We start from the raw sequence: 6,000 nt of genomic DNA on the forward strand, positions 1-6,000 counted from the left end.
TTTAATAATTAGCATAAGAGCCTGTATGCTTTTATTTGGTTGAATCTCTGATTGCACCTCTGTCACATTGCTGTGCACACTACAGAAACCAATGGTGCTTCATGTTTGTGTGTGTCATTACTTTGAACTTATTTTATTCATGAAAATATATATTTTAAATATCCCACAAGTTTTGCCATAAAATACCTTCTAAATTTTTTAATAATTAGCTTAAAAAGATATTTAGGTAATACAACAATTTTATTAGGGCTGCACAGTGGCGCAGTTGGTAGAGCTGTTGCCTTGCAGCACGAAGGTTCTGGGTTCAATTCCTGGCCCTGGTCTTTCTGCATGGAGTTTGCATGTTCTCCCTGTGCATGCGTGGGTTTTCTCCAGGTACTCCGGTTTCCTCCCACAGTCCAAAAACATGACTGTTAGGTTAATTGGCCTTTCCAAATTGCTCCTAGGTGTGAGTGTGTGTGCATGGTTGTGTGTTCTGTGTTGCCCTGCGACAGACTGGCGACCTGTCCAGGGTGTACCCAGCCTCTCGCCCAGAACGTCAGCTGGAGATGGGCACCAGCAACCCTCCCAACCCCACTGAGGGACAAGGGTGAAAGAAAATGGATGGATGGAACAATTTTATTAAGCACTTCCAGTACCATAGAACATATGCTAAAAGACAGCACGACCTTTTAAAAAGATTATTTTTTTAAACTTATGTTGACCCAAATAAAAACAAGTAAATTTAACATCTATGCAAAAAAAAAACGTTTTTTTGTTTGTTTGTTTGTTTGTTTTTTGGTTAAATTTTTCATTGTTCCACTTCTGTCTTCTTGCTGAGTGCGCCTTGGAAACTGTGGTTCCTGGAAGCTGCTCAATAACTGCATCTGTTAAAAGAAAAAAGCAACAAAAAACAGCCACATTAATATTTTTATAAGCACTAGTAGAGGCTGACAAGGCTTCACCCAGATTTTGTCAGGGTCAATAACACTTAGCAATTATGGCCTGGCCTGTTTAAAACTGCAAAATTTCTGCCAGGTAAGATGTGCAATGGGAGCAAATAAAAGCAGACCATTAAATCTAAAGCTCCTCCCCAACAACAATCTGTTACACTACAAATTACCACTTAAGATTCACTGTCAAAGTCCCATTTCAGAAAGCAGGTGGAGACACAAACCACTCTGCAAAGGAGAACCTTGTCTTGTTGATGTTAATGATAGATTCACATCCACCTCATGGGCACCTCTGCTGTACATTATAAGGTGACATAGTTACTTTCATGACAGGATCCTGTTGGCATTTAAACAAAGCACAGAACAAAGAATGTCCTCGTCGTCGCATGAGTGATTGGTGGGCTGAAATGTCATTGAGAAAAACTGACTGTGGCAAAAAATGTTAACACCTGATAAATATATTCATTCTGGAATGATAAAACAGCTAATCGTGGTGTGATCATCCTCTTCCGACAGAGATTTCTGAGCAGTCGTTACTCTCCAAAATCCACAGGCTCCCCTAGAAAATGACACACAATTTCTGACAGTTTCAGAGAAATTCAACCTATTTGAAATATACCTAAGTAGACAATTTTTTTGAGAATGTCAGATTTTTCCTATAAACTGACATACTGTATGACATAGTCTATGGGTGCAAGTTTCTTATATGTCACTATGTCATCACTCATCACGTGATCACAAGTAGGCGGCGCAGGTGAAGCTCTGCACTTGGTGGAGCAGCTGATCTATCCCACGCAACTCTTTCTGCACTGGAGAGGCTTTAATGGAGTGCATAAAATATAAATTAGCCATTATCAGATCGATTATCTATATGATACTTCTCCAAACTGTGGTTAATGTGATTTATGAGAATATATAGCATAGTTTAATACCCCTCCTCTGTTGTGTGTTGTCACATGGTTTTACCAGAAAGTAGGACTGAGAGCTAGGCCACAAATGACCATTGCTAAAGGAGCTGGATGTTGACGGAGTGCTGAATTCAAACATATTTTTGAAGAAGTTGAGTGGAGGGAAAAAGTGTTGTCAAACAAGGTGGAAGTACATCAGGTATAGCCACAGCTGTGTGGGAAGACTTTATAGCAAAATTAGCAATATAAAGCTTGGGTGGATGCTGCTTGAGCCAGTGTTCAGCAATGCCTCTGTCTGGTTGCCTCCATGAAACTGTGGTCAGTTGCACACAAGGAGTGAGTGTAACTAGACTCCCATGTGAAAACACAATCCCACTCCTGACAAGTTTTGAGAAATGTCATCAATGTGGGTAGTGCAAAGAGACACTAAAGAGGCACGGCCAAGTACTGGGAAGAAGGTTCTTTCACTGACTAATCAGTGTTCATGGTTGCCACTGCCTGAAGTCAAAGCAACACTCTTAAGCAAATCAGAGAAAAGGTTATTGAAAAGTACAAATCAGAGGATGGATACAAAAACATCTCACATTTCATTAGGTTGGAGCGCACAGAGAAAAGGGATCTTTGATCATTTCTCTTTGCACAACCTCAATAGTCACAGTCCTTATGCACTACTCTAGTCAGTTCAATCTACAGGTTTTCTACAGGACTAAAATCTGGTGACAGAAATGAGAATGAAGTAAGGACCACTATTGCCTGGTGAACAATTTCTGTCTTGATTTGGACATATGTTTTGGACTGCCAGACTGCTGAACAATGATTTAATTCACAGTACAGTCTGCCAAAGTTTTATTTAAAATGTCCTGGTATTCCAAGAGAACTTTTAATGAGGTTCTCAATGCATTTGTAAGATGAACAGATCCATAGCATCATAGATCCTCAACCATACTTCTTAGCACAAGGCACTGTCAAGTTATTTTTTTTGCTTTGTTTTTTTCCCTATTTATCTATACTTTTAGTGCCAGTAATTTTTAGAGTAAACTGCTTGCTTGTGTTTGTGACAGTAGGACAAGAAGTACTTTTTGTTTGATATGTTTCCAAAATAACAAGATAGCATTTGCATGTGAAATAACGACCGTAACGGACACCTGATGTCCCCAAGACATTATATTTTGCTAAATTGCATAAATAGTGAACTTTGGACTTTGTTGTCCTCCACTTCTCTGCATTGCAGTTCTGATTGAGGAAATGGGCAAGTTTGAGAATGTATTGCAACCATTTTCAGACAGATGAAGACACATATCTGTCTTGCTTGAATGGCACATTCTCTTGTCTTTCCCAATTTGAAGAGTGGAAAAGAATAAAAGCCATTGTGACCTTTGTTATTTACTTTTTATACCCAGGAAGAAAAGTTTGTTTGTACTCTGTTCTATGGAGGGTCACAGTAACACATTTAAAAAGGCTTCAATTTCCTTTACTTCATAGGAATTTTTAAGGCTTTTTGATTGGAAGCTATATAATTTTTTTTTTATGTGGAATCTTTCATTTTCATACATTGTTTACTGGAAGATTGTACCACTTCATTAATTTTTAAATTTAAATTTAACATTATGTCCTATAATTCTGTTCAAGCTAATCACATTTTTAAAAAACATTTTTCATATTATACACTACTTTGGAAAGACCAATAAATAGAACATCAACACATAAGCACCTTTTTGCATAGAATAGATAAAAGGATCAAAATATAAACAAGGAGTTTAAAAATGACCTTGCTTGATTGAAACCTCAATAAACTATCATGGTGCTTTATCATGTGAAAGATCTGCACCATGGATACAATGCTTTTAGTAATGCTTCGCCCTCCTGGCCGTTGAGTGTAATTACCTTGAACTTACCTGGATGCACACTTACTTTTTTAGTTTTCAATGGCAATTATGGACAATACCCTCCACGATGTTATAAATACTAAACCTGAATGCAATTTCCATCTATAATTTCCCTAAAATATTGTTTGTTAAAAATTAACACTATAATTCTGTGATTACAATCTGGACTGCACAAATGGCCTCATCAAACGCTTGAAAAACAGCCGCTGCATTTTTAGTCTACTCTACGTTACCAAAAAGACTAGGTCACATGTCCACATCACTGAATTCAAGTGTTGCAATCACATCAATGGCCACATGTGCAAAATCCAGCACCTTGGCATGTCAAACATTTTTGGCAACTCATTAAATTCCAGGAAAGTGCCATGATAAGATTCCACCTGTGCAGTAGTTCCAGTTGTAAAAAAAACATCCTCACAGTCAGTGTTTCTATAAAAAAGTAAAGACATTGGGGATCATAGCAACCAAGCCGGCAGGCTAGGCTACATCAAGGGGTCAATGGATAATGAAGTGCATGGGGTGCAGAGATAACCAACTTCAATTGCCACAGATTTTCACATTGCACGTGGCCTTCAGATTGGTTAAAAATTAATCTAGAGAGCTTAATTGAATGGGTTTTCATGGCTAAGCAGCCCTCACATCACCCAGTTCAAAGCAATGTGTCAGATACAGTTCAGTAAAGCACTAGCATCCAGGAAAATGAAGACATGTTCACAAGAGGATTGAATCACTCCTCTTTGTCTGACACTCCAATGAACCAGACTGGGTTTGGCAGTTGCCAGGAGAACAGCACTTGCACGACTATGTGGTGTCACGTGTAAACTCTGTAAAAGGGAATTATAATCTGGTGATGTTTTTACAGGAGTTGGGCACAGCTCCTTAGTTTCCTTTATGAAAGTCTTAATGCTTCAGCAAACAACAAGGTTTCAGAGAATTTAATACACCAAATGCGTGGGAATACACTTGGAATTGCCCTTTCCTGTTCCAACATGACTCTTCACCAGTGGACAATGTTAGGGTCACACAGACGTGGATGAGTGAGTTTAGTGTGGAAGAACGTGACTGGCCTGCAAAGAGTTCTGACCCCAACCTGATAGAAGACATTTGGGATGAAGTTAAAGGCTTCTGTGAGCCAGCACATTTAGTCAAACGTCAATGCCCGACTCACAAATGTTGTCGCGGAGAAATGTTAAGAAATTCTCATAAAAACACTTATAAATCTTTTACAGAGCCTTCCTAGTGGAGTTGGTGCTTTGGTAGCTACAAAGTGTAGACAAAAGCCATAGCGACGCCGTAGTAATAAAACTGGATCGTTAGTATGTGTGTAAAGGAAAATCACCCAATGTCTTTGGCAACAAGGTGCATGTCTTATTATTTTTGTTGCGCTCGGGTGACCCCTGCTGGCGAGTAACGTAACTCCTACTTGCCAATTGAGCTTGCCTGTGAACCTTTTTCTAAGGTAATTCATTTTGTGCAGCTTTGTGTTTCTGTCATTCTGGCAAAAAATTTATTCCAATAAAGTTATTATATTGTTGAAATCTTGCACTATTTTAGTTTATCTTTGTGGCTTTTGATTGCAGGGTTTGTGCAAATTAATAATCAGGCATGTCTGAAAAAATTTAATAGAATTCCAAGTAATATTGTCTGTTATATAATACGTCTGGGTGGTGTAACATTTTATTGTCAAAGGATATTGCTTGATTGCAAAAAAACAGCGACCGTTGGACAGTCACTTTTACACATTGTATTATTTGTCATCTCAGACCTTCTAATTGCACTGCCTAGCAACTCATACAGGTGTGTCAAGGACCCGCCCATACGCAATGGTATGAGTCAGCTCACTGTGTGTGTATGAGCCAGCACAGGCATGAACATGTTATCCTATCTGTCTGTTTCAGTGTTTTAAAATGGGTGGTTGCACAGGTCTTGAAAGACAGCAAAATCTTAGCCCTTTCACTCATGCAGTGAGTAATCCACAACTAGGAAACTTCTGAGAAGAAAAGACATGTCTCAGATAAAAGTCTGACTCAGAATTAGCACTTCCCTTGGTGATGAGAAACAGTAGTCTAATCATATGAAATATTTTTTGTGCAACTACCGAGTAGAATCAAACGGTGTCTTATCTCTGAGAAACAAGTTAACCATGTCATGGGCTAGAGTTCAAAGGTCCAGCAGAGAGTGAAATACATGATTTATTGCTATGGTGATGGTATCATTTTAGATAGAATAACAAATAATCTCCTGGGCGTTGTCTTTGTTCAGAGGTTTAAACAC

The sequence above is a fragment of the Poecilia reticulata genome, linkage group LG17 (assembly GCF_000633615.1).
Source record: "Poecilia reticulata strain Guanapo linkage group LG17, Guppy_female_1.0+MT, whole genome shotgun sequence".
In the NCBI taxonomy this organism is placed as follows: domain Eukaryota; kingdom Metazoa; phylum Chordata; class Actinopteri; order Cyprinodontiformes; family Poeciliidae; genus Poecilia; species Poecilia reticulata.